The sequence below is a fragment of the Zingiber officinale genome, chromosome 2A (assembly GCF_018446385.1).
Source record: "Zingiber officinale cultivar Zhangliang chromosome 2A, Zo_v1.1, whole genome shotgun sequence".
NCBI lineage: Eukaryota > Viridiplantae > Streptophyta > Magnoliopsida > Zingiberales > Zingiberaceae > Zingiber > Zingiber officinale.
In genome coordinates this window covers 109,039,104-109,052,069 of record NC_055988.1, presented here as the reverse complement: position 1 = coordinate 109,052,069, position 12,966 = coordinate 109,039,104, and the positions used below count along the sequence as shown (strand labels likewise).

General features: G+C 37.1%; 1 long non-coding RNA gene across 2 annotated transcripts; it reads left to right on the top strand.

Annotated features, from left to right (window-relative positions):
• The first annotated feature begins 7,197 nt into the window (after positions 1 to 7,197).
• LOC122039874 lies at positions 7,198 to 10,542 on the top strand. Of its 2 annotated transcripts, XR_006128417.1 has the most exons (3): positions 7,198 to 8,116; positions 9,459 to 10,253; positions 10,361 to 10,542. It is a non-coding gene; the product is annotated as an uncharacterized LOC122039874 (long non-coding RNA). The 2 variants fall into 2 exon arrangements; XR_006128416.1 differs by having other exon boundaries at positions 7,198 to 10,253.
• The last annotated feature ends 2,424 nt before the right edge of the window (positions 10,543 to 12,966 follow it).

The following is a 12,966-nucleotide window of genomic DNA, read 5'->3' as shown; positions in this document are numbered from 1 at the left end:
AGGAAACCAATCTTCATCCCCGCTTTCACCCCGCTCTTATTCCTGAAATTAATTTTATATTATTATTATTTTACTATTAGTATTAATGATAATATTAATATCAATTTATTAATAATTTTATTATTTTATTATTATTATTATTATATTATTATTATTATTATTATTATTATTTAATGATACTATTATTAATATTTTAAAAATAATAATAATAATATTATTATTATTATTATTTTCAGGACGGGTTAGAGGATGGGGATAGTATCCTCATACTCACCCGGAACTCATCTCATCCCCGAATAAATCGAGGATCCTCGTCCCCATTTTAATTTTTTCTCATGAATCTGAACCTATGGAAAAAATTATCATCCCTATTCCATAGTTACTATGATACCCTCAATAACATTAACATTCATATATAGTCTAAAAATCCATCAATTGGGCGTGGGACTATCTTTCTTGATGACAATCTTAATACCAATATTCATACGAATCAATCAAAGGGATATATCTATTTAGGTAAACAAAAGAAGGTTAAACACTAATTAACTTGTTAAATGGAATATAATAATCCTAAAATAATCGCATGAGAAATTTGATGAAGTAATTCTCTTATTCGACTTTGAAATTAATGACTCAAATATAGATTGTCCTCTGAGCTATGGTAAAGTAGAAGGACGTCAAGTTTTTATCTAAATATCTATAGTTCAATCTTCAACTAAGATATATTTATAATGATTTTTCTTCCAAATGAAACACGCAATCACGAAATGTTGGGTTTCTAGACTGTCAACCATGACTACTTCCTGATTTATCCTAACGATTAGTAGGAAATTTTCTAGAACTAAACCGGTCGCCTCAAGTTTAATATTACCTAATTAAATATTTTTTTAATGAGAATATGATCTTCTAAATTAGAAGTTTGATATGAAGCATCCAGTGTTAATGATATAATTTCAAGGTTAAAGTTGATTTGTTCAATTGATGTAAGGGCAACCTCTCAATGTCATTACGTTGAAGAAATTTTTATGAAATTTGATTATAGTTATAAAATCAACCTAAGGCCTTTGTAAGAACGGGGTTAAAATACTATATCTCAATTAAGGTATATTCTTAGATAATTGGTAGCTCGATATACTTAACAAATTGTTCTTAACATCGTCATATCTTATATAGTTACTAAATTGAGTAGGTGTATTAGTTGCTCCTCTTACAAAAAATTGAGATAATGTTGGTGCAATTATGTCCAGATAATATAATTTTGATGCTTGATAGTATTTAAGTTAAGATGAATAAAATGAGATCTCACCTTCGCATTAAGCATGCATGTAAAGTCCTCGTTGGTCAAGTGTCCGAATCCAAGATGGTAAAGTCCTTACATGTTCAATGACCGAATGCAAGGCGATGAAGTCCAAAAAAATTAGAAGTCAAATTTTTGTCAAGAAGAAAAATCTAGGCATATTAGGAGATCGAATGCAGGGCAAATGAAGATCCAGAGACATGGAGTAACCAAGCACGAAAGTACGAGGGAATATGGTTCTCTGATAAAAGTAAGAGATAAAGGGTAAGAGGTAAGTATGATTATAGGTACCATCCGATAAAAGTACTTCCATTAGCTTAACTAAAACTTATAAGAAGACACAGAGTCTGGACCTAATAAGCCCTTCTGAATAGAGTTCGCTTAGTCAAGGTACAGTGGCTGGACCTAATATGACCTTAGTGAGACCGATCTAGTAAGGTTTCTGAAACTAGCGCTCGAGAGAAAATATTCCTTTTTTTTTTTTTTGAAAAAGAATCTTGTATCAAAAGACGTAAGGTGGTAACCGGGGTGTGGAACCCAGTAATGCCACTAAGAAGGTGAGATAGAGGACTCTTTGTCAAAAAAAAAAAAAAAAGGAGAGGGGGAAAACCAATGAGTACTAGTAGATGATTCAGATGTCTAAGGATGGGAGGAATCTATCCAACTATGGTATACTAATTCACGCACCTGAAACCTGGAATTAGGGATGTAAACGAGCCGAACCGAGCCGAATAGTATTAGGCTCGAACTCGGCTTGTTTAAGTTATATTCGGGCTCGAGCTCGACTCGAGTTCGAATTGAGCTTTTATTAGAAGGCTCGAGCTCGGCTCGTTTTAGAATTATCAAGCTCGCGAACAGTTCGAGCTCGGCTCGTTATTAACTCGATTATCAAAGTTAACGAGCCTAACTCGTTAAGCGAGCTCGGGCTCGTTTTGGCTCGTTTTAGAGTTCATTTAAAGTTCATTTTAAGATTCGTTTTAGAGCTCATTTTTTTGGCTCGTTTTAGAGCTCGTTTTTTGGCTCGGTTTAAGGCTCATTTTAAGGCTCGTTTTTTTGGCTCGCGAGCCTATAAACGAACATGTTCGCGAGCTCACGAGCCGAATATGCTTAAGCTCGCGTTTAACTCAATAAAACTATCGAGCTCGAAATCGAGCTCGAGCTCGGCTCGATAAGATAAATGAACGAACTTGAACCGAATCGAGTTCCGAATAACTCGCAAACCGTTTGGTTCATTTACATCCCTACCTGGAATACCTTGATCTTGCAGCAACTGAAAAGCCATCAAACAAAGAACTAGCTCATAATATTAGTGTTATACACAATAGGGTGTGTCCGTCAAGTAAAGTTCACTTAAAAAATTTCAAGCTGCTATTAGAGCAAGAACAAAAGCTAGAAGAAGTGAAAAAACTAAGAACTGCTATAAAAACCCTGACAACTCTATTCCTTGAAAATAAACCACTAACAAAACATGAAGCTTGGGGGCTTGTAGCAGAAACTTCAAAACAAGCAAGACTGGAGGAAGAAGAAACTTTGAGGCTAAAAGACAATCTTGACCAAAAGCTTCAAAAGGTGGAGTAATTGCTGGCAAAAATTGAAAAACAAACTTTTGTATGAACTATATATTCTCCAAAAATTCAAGTTCTTACAAACAAGTAGTTGAAGCTACTGAGGATCTTGAACCCCCTGCACCTGGTTTTATCAAGCCAAGTGACTACGCAAGCACTGTTGCCCATAACGTAGTAGTAATACAACAACATAATTTACAGATTCAACTTCTGGTCCAGATTGCTGAGGACCTGAGAGATATCAAGGCAGATATCAAAACGGTGTTGGAATCTCACAAGAAAGGAAGAGCTTCAACGCCAACCATACCAGACGACCTGATCACTAAACTATCCAACCTGACAATAGGCCTAACAGAAATACCTAAGGAGCCAAAGGGAAAAATTCTAGTATTCAAGGACCCTTTGAAAATTCTGAAGGAATAAAAGGAGAAAGCCAAAAGATGACAATTAGGGCAGAAGGATCAATAGCAGTCACAATAACGTCTCTAGTTGAAGATCAAATAAGAGATTACAGAAAAAATCAAAGAAGGTTATTTAACGCGCAGCAAGCTACCCGGAGACTAGGAAGAAGGCTTAGAGGCAGAGCAAGTGCCCAAAGCACACTGGAATAGCAAATAAACCCCCAGGTACAATTAAGACTTTCCATACAGGAATGAGCAGCAATAGTACCTGCAGAAGTTCTTTATCATTCCAGACAGGTTGACCACCATCATCGTGTCTATACATAGATCGAAGGAATCAATCCTGTGCACAGACGCGGACCAAGTGGATAGACCATTCATTCATGAAAACAGCTATAATAAGCTGCAGCAAAGCCGCATGCAATATATCCATATTGGAGTAATGCAAGTGAGAATTCAAACACCTCATCAACAGGAAGAGGACACTATGGCTCTGGTAATCTTTCAAGATAACAGATGGCAGGATGATCGGTCCATTATTGCAACAATGGAAGTTGACCCGACAAAGGGAAGTCAATTAATTTACATAATTCCTGATATAATGATGACCATTGGTGACTTTTTCAGGAATATACAATTATCAATTCTCTCCAAGGGATATGAGTCATGGAGAAACGGGAAAGTCAATCTATTAATTACAAGGGGGATGATTGGCAGACTTTCCAACACACCTAATGTCGTCTTTGCTTACGAGGTCAGTGGTGTGGTTGATTATTTGACAAGTCATGGCGTGAATGCCCTTCCAGGGCGAAGATATTCCACATCACAACTACAAGGAATGAATTGGGTCATAAAGCTGACTCAGATAAACTTTCCTATGCAACCAACTGAGGTAAACAGCCGAAACCTAATTGACGGCAGGATATCCATAAGCTTCCAAAATTATGTAACAACACCTCAGCAAATCAAGATGAAGTTGTATCTCCAGATGAAGAAGAAATACAGAATCATATACTGATAGTACTAATTAAACAAGACATTCAGATCCAAGTAAAGAAATTAACACCCACAACAATAATACCCAGAAGATATTCAGATGAAGTTGCTGGCTATGATCTCTCTTCTGATGAAACCATCACTATTGAACTGCGCGACCGAAGCTTAATTTTTACAGGAATTGCTATTATGATTCCTAAAGGATTCTATGACCAGATTGTCGCCATATCCAGTATAGCAAGAAGATTGGGTGTACATGTCGGCGATGGAGTTATTGACAGCGACTATCAAGGTGATATTAAAATTTTGTTGTTTAATCACACAATGTGACCTATCTTTATTAATGCAGGGGACTGAATAACACAACTTATTATCAGTCCAATATTGCAAGTGGACTTGACCGAGGTTATGGAGTTTACAACAACCACAACAAGGGCCGACAAGGGCTTTGGATCCACTAACTACCCCCTCACTGAAGAATTAATGCAAAAAATATTACCCCGCCCAATTCCACAACCAAAGGCCTCGTTACCCATGTAGGAGCTACAAGCCCAGGGGTCACTATACTTCGGTCCATGGACTATCATTTGAATCAGGACAATACGTCTACCAACCTCATAGACTATATCAGAGATTATTGCACAGTAAAATATGATGGGAATTGGGACGATGAGTTATTTGTCGTGGTCGCAGACGCAACTTTAGAAGAAGGAGAGGAACCTTGAGATATGGAGTACCTGTAGCTGGCTAGGCTAGCGGAACATGCCTATTCCTCTTCAGCCATAACCACATATAGACCCCCTACGGATGCCACTATGGGACCGGCTAATTACCCCCTAGCAGTAAATATAAATGAGGAAGGAAGCTCCAGCCAGAAACCCATGTTTGAGGGATATACTGGAAAAAGAAAATTCAAAAACAAAGACCTTTCTGAATGGTGGAATTTACCATCGGCCTTCCAACAGTCTGGAGCTATGCTCGTTATCCCAAGACAACTAGGAAAGTTTGACGAGGTTTTCATGTGATGGGAGTCAATAACCAAGAATCTAGTAGCCACACAAGGATTTACAAACCCTCATAGCAAAGTAAAATTTATTGAAAATTTATTGGGGGAAGCTGAAAAGCTAGCATGGGTGCAATGGAGAATGTCATTCCCTGATGAGTATCAGCTACTTATTAGCAATGCAGAGGGCTCAGGAGGAACACAAAATATCTTGTCCTAGATCAAAACAATTTTTATGCTCGAAGACCCATACCAAGGATCTACTCACATCTAGGAAGAAGCTTACTGAGATCTTGAAAGATTAACATGTGATAATTTGAAAAACATAGTTCAGTTTCTAAATGTTTACCTAAGGATAGCATCCAAAACCGACAGACTTTTCACAAGCCTGGAGTTATCAGAAAAATTATGGTCTAAAATGCCTGGTGATCTAGGAAGAAGAATAAAGAAAGCTTTTGAAGAAAAATACCAAGGGAATACTATTGGCGTGTTCCCAAGAGTATTATTTGCCTACAAATACCTGGAAAATGAATGCAAAGATGCGACATTCAAAAGAGCACTAAAGGATCTGTCATTCTGCAGCAGCATTCCTATTCCAGGATACTACCAAAAACTGAAGAAGAGGTTTGGAATCTGAAAGTCAAGAACATTTAAAGGAAAACCCCATCCTTCCCATGCCCAAATAGAAAGGAAGAAGTACTTGTTAAGAAACAAGAAATGTAAGTGTTTCCTTTGCGGAGAAGAAGGGCATTTTGCCAAAGAATGCCCAAATGATAAGAGAAACGTAAAAAGGATGAGTATTTTCGAGCAACTAGAACTACCAGAAGATTATGAAATTATCTCAGTACAAAAGGGAGAAAATCCAAGTGATGATATCTATAGTATATCCGAAGGGGAAGATATGGACGCTTTGCATCATGGCCTAAATCCGCTAATTCTATAGGAAAAGATCTTCATAATACGAGAAGAAGGAAGATCCTAGTGGATAGGTCCAGAAACCGGCTATCGAGCTATGGTCCAGGTATCACAAAAGCAATATAAATGCAAGCATATCTAGGAAATTAATTATGAATTCCTAGGGGATGTTGAGACTTGTAAATATTGTAAGAATCCTACACAAAAAAGACACCGAAGGCACTGCACTCTATGCGACATAGCAATGTGTGAGATGTGTAGCATCTACTACTACAATAAAAGGACACCTGTAGCAATATCTTCACCGATAAGGATGGACAGAGGAGCAGCTGGATCTTCTCGACCTCTTGGCAGGGGCGACTCAGGAAGTTTAGGCCCAACCCAGCAGCAAAGCAGTGAGAGAGTACCAACAAATGATTCATCATGCCCTAACTTCGTTGAGCAATACCAGGCATACCTTACCCAGTACTAAGTCGAGCTCCAACAAGGGCTCAACCTGGATAGAGATGACGAAATCGAAGCCCAAATGCGAAGAATCCAATCAAAGGCAGCCCAATAAAGCGATGGAAGCCCTACAACAGTATATGGACCTTCACTCTATCAAGCTCAAAGAATATCACTGGCGAGCTACTCGACGAAATTGGTACAGTGATTGGCACCCAGTTGTCAAGCAACAGGATGAACAATTGGAAACAGTTCTAAAGCTCGTCCAAGACATAAAGCAAAGAACCCATAGTTTCAGCTTTTAAGCGAAAATGGTGGGCCCAAGAACCCACTCACCCAGAAAAAATCCAAACTACTTTACTTTCGGTGATAAACCAAATCTACTTTTGTAAAGCACTGAGTCAGAATAAAATGGATTGAGCTCTGGGGAGCCATCCATTAGTGTCCACTAGTGTGCAAGAATCTTATCACGGGAAAAGCAAGAGAACGGATAAGGATGTTGATGGGGCCCAATGAGCACCTAGTCCTTACCACTCTTGCTATAAAACCCACCTAGAACGCTCTTGCTAGGCATCAGTCGAACACTGAGAGCTTACTTGAGCATAGTTTAAGAATTTGTAAGTGTCCTTTGTAATTTCCTAAGTATCCTTTGTAATTTCCTTTCTCCCTTTCAAGTATGTATATTTCTCTAGTTCTTTTATACCTATCTTGCTAAAGGGAGTTGTGTACCGCTTTCATTACACGCTTTATTTTTTGAGGTAACAAGAATTGTGGATAGACAAAGTGAGGCGATTTCGATCATTAGAATGCCTGCAAATAGAGAAATAATCAACAAATGTATCAATTGACTGATTCTCAGAGAACATAAAGATGACTTCTGTTCTAGTTTCACATTTGCAAAACCGAGCATTAGTGGATTAATTATGAATATCAGTTGACTGATATCGATTGGGAATTGAACAAAAGTAAATCAATTTGACTATTCGATTCGATTGATGACATTAGTTGACTAATGAAGGATACAAGTTAACTGATATTGATCGGATACCGAACAGAAACAAATTGATTCGACTTATCCAATTAGTCCATTGATGGTGATAAAAAATCGAACAAAAATAAATTGATTTGATTATTAAACTCAATTGATTGCTATCCATCGATTGTTAGAATTTTGGGACCATAATTGTAATTATAAATGTCTAATGTCATCAATTAAAGAAGTCATAGTTTAATGTGATCTAATTTATGATTAAGGAATATGACTTAAGGGTTTAATTGTTATGAATAAATTAATGTGGATACCATGTGCAATTTCTAATTTGTTGAGGAGACAAATTAGAAATAAGCAACTTAGGCTTCTATAAATAAGGGTTATGGTCCCAGTTTGCAGATGATGCTTTTGTTTTGTTTTCTCATCAACAAAACTCTCTAGATACTAAGGAAGATCTGCAAATTGAAGATCTTGACCAAAATCGATTGTATACTATGGATTCTGGTACGCTTCCGTAATTTTATCTATTCCGTTTACAATTTCTTAAGAATTGAATAGAATGCATAAGTTTTATGTTGAGATTTCTCAACTTATTTTTTTCATCAATTGGTATCAGAGCCTTCTATTCCAAATTCTTAAGTAAAATTTTTATTTTGGGTACAAAATTTTATTTTTTTTGTGCAATCTCGGTTTTGGTTCATGATATATCATGTTGTGATTTTATTCATTACGATTTTCTGCACTGTTCTGTGTCACAATCGGTTGGAAAAATTTGTGACTGCATCACAAATTCCACCCCGGAAGGGAAAGCGACATGGGAGGTTGCTTGCAACCGGTTTCTTAGGCCACCGACGACCAGCTTCATACTGGAGGTTGTTTTCCGGATCAAAATAAAGTGTTACAGTTGGCCGGAGATGCGCCTGTGGCTGGCGAGTTGGCTATGGCCGCCTCTCGCTATTTCGTGACCGGCGTTCGGCGCTGGAAAGGGCTGCCGAGTGCTTCGGTATCCTGTCGATTGGTTGTCGTGATAGGCAACTATAGTTGTGGCAGTTCATGCGGTGTGGAGGCGTGTAGCGAAAGTGGCAAAGAAACAGTTCGTTTCTTTGTAAATAGTTTGCGGAAAAAAAACCACCCACGTACATGGAACGTGGAGTGAGGCCACGTACATGGTGTGATGGCCACGTACATGGAGTGAGGCCACGTTTAAGGATAACAAGTTTTATCAAATTTTATATTTTAGAATTTTGATAAAAGGATGCATGCTTTCACTGAGGAATCAAAATATTACACATCAGTAATATAATTTCCCCCATTAAATGATAATCCATTAAATTTATTATTTAAATTAAATAATCAATTTATTTTATAATATTAATTTAATTGGATTATATAGGTTTTATTAATATCTATTATTTTAAATTAAATTAAATTTGAATTATATGTCGCCAAAGTGACCTCTATTATTTGAATTTAATTTTATTTGAAATATTGAGGTATTAAATAAAGTGTAAATGTGTATATTTCTATGAGTATTAATCGGCCCAAAGGAAGATTTATACTTAACAAATTATACATTTACTTGTGATAATAAACACGTAACAATTATAAGGATTTCTTTGGTTCATGCATATAATAAATAGATCCAAAGATAGGTTTATTATTTGTCATGCATTATTGTTAGTGTTTGATTATTACAGAAAAAAGTACCACTTGCAAATAATATTACTGTCCAAAGACTTGATATTGTTGTTGCATTAGGTATCTTTAGATGGGATTTGCCATTTGTTTTTTAATTAATTCAAAATGAGCATGTTATTTATGTTAAATTCTTGTGTTCTCTTTTCAGCAAATGTTGCTACTATTTCTGCTAACTTAAGTCCAGTGCCGATCCTTAATGGTACAAATTTTAAGGATTAGAAGGAGAACATTTTAATTGTTCTTGGCTGCATGGATCTAGACCTTACACTTCGGACAGAGCAACCCACTGCTCCTACAGATACTAGTTCCTCTTAACTGAGGGCTAAATATGAGAAGTGGGATCGCTCTAACCACATGAGTCTTATGATCATCAAGCGCGGCATACCTGAGGCTTTCAGGGGCGCGGTGTCTAATAGTGTCACCAAAGCTAAGGAATATCTCGATGAGATTGAAAAGCACTTTGCCAAAAGCGATAAGGTGGAAACAAGCACAATTCTGAAGAGCTTGATTTCCATGAAGTATAAAGGCAAGGGAAATATTCGGGAATATATCATGGAAATGTCCCACCTTTCATCAAAATTGAAGGCACTTAATCTTGAATTGTCAGATGACATGCTTGTGCATTTAGTGCTTATATCTCTCCCGAACCAGTTCAGTCAGTTCCAAATCAATTATAACTGTCAAAGGGAGAAATGAACTCTTAATGAGCTCATTTCATACTGTGTTCAAGAGGAAGAGAGGTTGAAGCAAATCAAGGCTGAAAGTGCCTATTTGGCAAGCACCCCTAAAGATAAGGGCAACAAAAGAAAGAATGAGGCTACTAAAGGTCCTTATGTGAAGAAACAAAAGCAGGATACTAACAAGAAAGGTTGTTTCTTCTGTAACAAGCCTAATCATGTCAAGAAAGAATGTCCTAAGTACCATGCATGGCGTGCGAAAAAGGGTACATTTTTCACTTTGGTCTGTTATGAAGTAAATTTAGCTTCAGTACCTTGAAAGATTTGGTGGTTAGATTTTGGTGCTACTACTAACATCAGTGTTTCAATGCAGGCTTGCCTGAGCTACCGAAAGCCAACTGATGCTGAAAGATGCATTTATATGGATGATGGCAAGTCGGTTGAGGTGGAAGCAATAGGGCATTTTAGATTATTGTTAAGCACTGGTTACTATTTAGACTTAATAGATACTTTTGTTGTACCATCATTTAGACGAAATTTGGTTTCTGTTTCTAATTTGGATAAATTAGGTTACTGTTGTTCGTTTGGAAATGATCAATTTAGTTTATCTATTAACTCTATTATTGTTGGAACCGGTTCACTTATAATTTATGACAATCTTTATATGTTTGATATAAATGCTTCTAATATTGAAACCCTGAATGTGGAATCATGTGGTCCTAAGCGTAAATTTAATAATGAAAATTCAGGTGTCTTATGGCACAAACGTTTAGGACACATCTCTAGAAATAGAGTTGAACGACTTGTATCGGATGGAATTTTACATTCCATTGATTTTTCAGACCTAAATGTTTGTATTGAATGCATTACGGGCAAACAGACCAAAAGAATGAAAGAGGGTGCATATAGAGCTACAGAAGTATTGGAATTGATACATACAGATGTTTGTGGACCTTTTCCAACACCTTCTTGGAATGGTCAACAATATTTTGTATCATTCATTGATGATTATTCTCGATGTGCATACCTATTTCTTATTCATGAGAAGGCTCAAACATTGGACATTTTCAAATCATTTAAGTTTGAAGTTGAGAACCAACTAAACAAAAGAATTAAGAAAGTCAGATCTGATCGTGGTGGTGAATACTATGGTAGATATGACGGTTCAGGTGAGCAACGTCCAGGACCTTTTGCTCAATACGTAGAGGAGTGTGGAATAGTCCCACAGTACACCATGCCAGGCTCACCAAGCATGAATGGTGTAGTTGAGCGACGTAATATAATTTTTAAGGATATAGTAAGGAGTATGATTAGTTATTTAACCTTACCAATGTCACTCTGGGGAGAAGCATTAAAGACAACAACTTACATTCTAAATCGAGTACCCACTAAAGCAGCTACTAAAACACATTTTGAGCTTTGGACAAGGCGAAAGCCAAGTCTCAAACATTTTCATATTTAGGGATGTCCAGCTGAGGCTAGACCGTATAGGCCACATGAAAAGAAATTGGACTCCAGAACTATAAGTAGCTACTTTATTGGATATTCTGAGCGATCACGAGGCTATAAGTTTTATGATCCCAAAGTAAAGACCATCTTTGAGACGGGAACTGCAACGTTTTTTGAGGATATTGAGTTTGGGGGGAAGAATAAAGTAACTGACCTTGTCTTTGAGGAGGAATGTATTCCCACTACTCTTCAAGAGGAAATGGTTTATATTCCTATGATTGCTTCTAATAATGATCAGGATTTTATTCCTGTCAGTGATCAAGATGCAATACAAGAACAACAAGACATTGTTAATCAACTCCCAGAAGAACAAACTCAACAACCTCAAGAACCAGTGTGTGTAGAACCAGTGCTTTTACGAAGGTCCACTAGAGAAAGGAGGAGTGCTATTTCGGATGATTACATAGTACTACTTCAAGAACATGAGGAAAATGATGGTATGGCGGAGGATGATCCGATCAACTTTCGTCAAGCCATGCAAGATTAAAATTCTCAAAAGTGGATTGAGGCAATGAATGAGGAGCCTAAAGGAAGCCTCGAGACTCAAGAAATGCAAAAGATTCCCTATGCTTTAGCTGTAGGAAGTCTTATGTATGCTCAAGTTTGCACGCGTCCAGATATTACGTACATTGTTGGAGTGTTGGGCAGATATTTAAGCAACCCAGGAATAGATCATTGGAAAGCAGCAAAGAGGGTAATGAGATATTTAAAGAGAACTAGTGATTACATGCTCACATATAAGAGGTCAGATACTCTTGAGATCATAGGATATTCTGACTCTGATTTTGCGGGATGCCAAGATAGCATGAGATCCACTTCAGGTTATGTTTTTCTGTTGGCCGGCGGAGCTATCTCTTGGAGAAGTGCCAAACAGGCATTGACAGCTTCTTCCACTATGACAACAGAGTTTATAGCATGTTATGAGACATCTAATCATGGAATATGGCTGAAAAATTTTGTCACTGGGCTGTGTATTTTGGGAAAGGTTGAAAGACCACTGAAGTTATTTTGTGACAATCGATCAGCTGTATTGTATTCTAACAACAATAGGAGCTCGACAAAATCGAAGCACATCGATATCAAGTTCCTTGTTGTGAAAGAAAGAGTACAAAGTGGATAGATTTCGATATAACACATAGGCACAAACTCCATGATAGTAGATCCTTTTACAAAGGGTTTACCACCCAATGTCTTCTATGAGCATACCACTCATATGGGTGTTATTCAGTTTGGTGAAATCTAGATCTAGTGGGAGTTTGTACTATATATGTTTTCTATATATGCTTGATTATGTTGATGAAACATATGTATTTGGAGATTATCTGATTAGATATAAAGTTCAATGTTTACTTCATTACACTTTGTATAACTTAAGTTAAAGTTTTGATCTCACTTTGGTTATAAGGAGGACCAGTTGAAAATTGACATGAATAGATCACCTTGCATGTAATTTTCATGCCACATATTCAT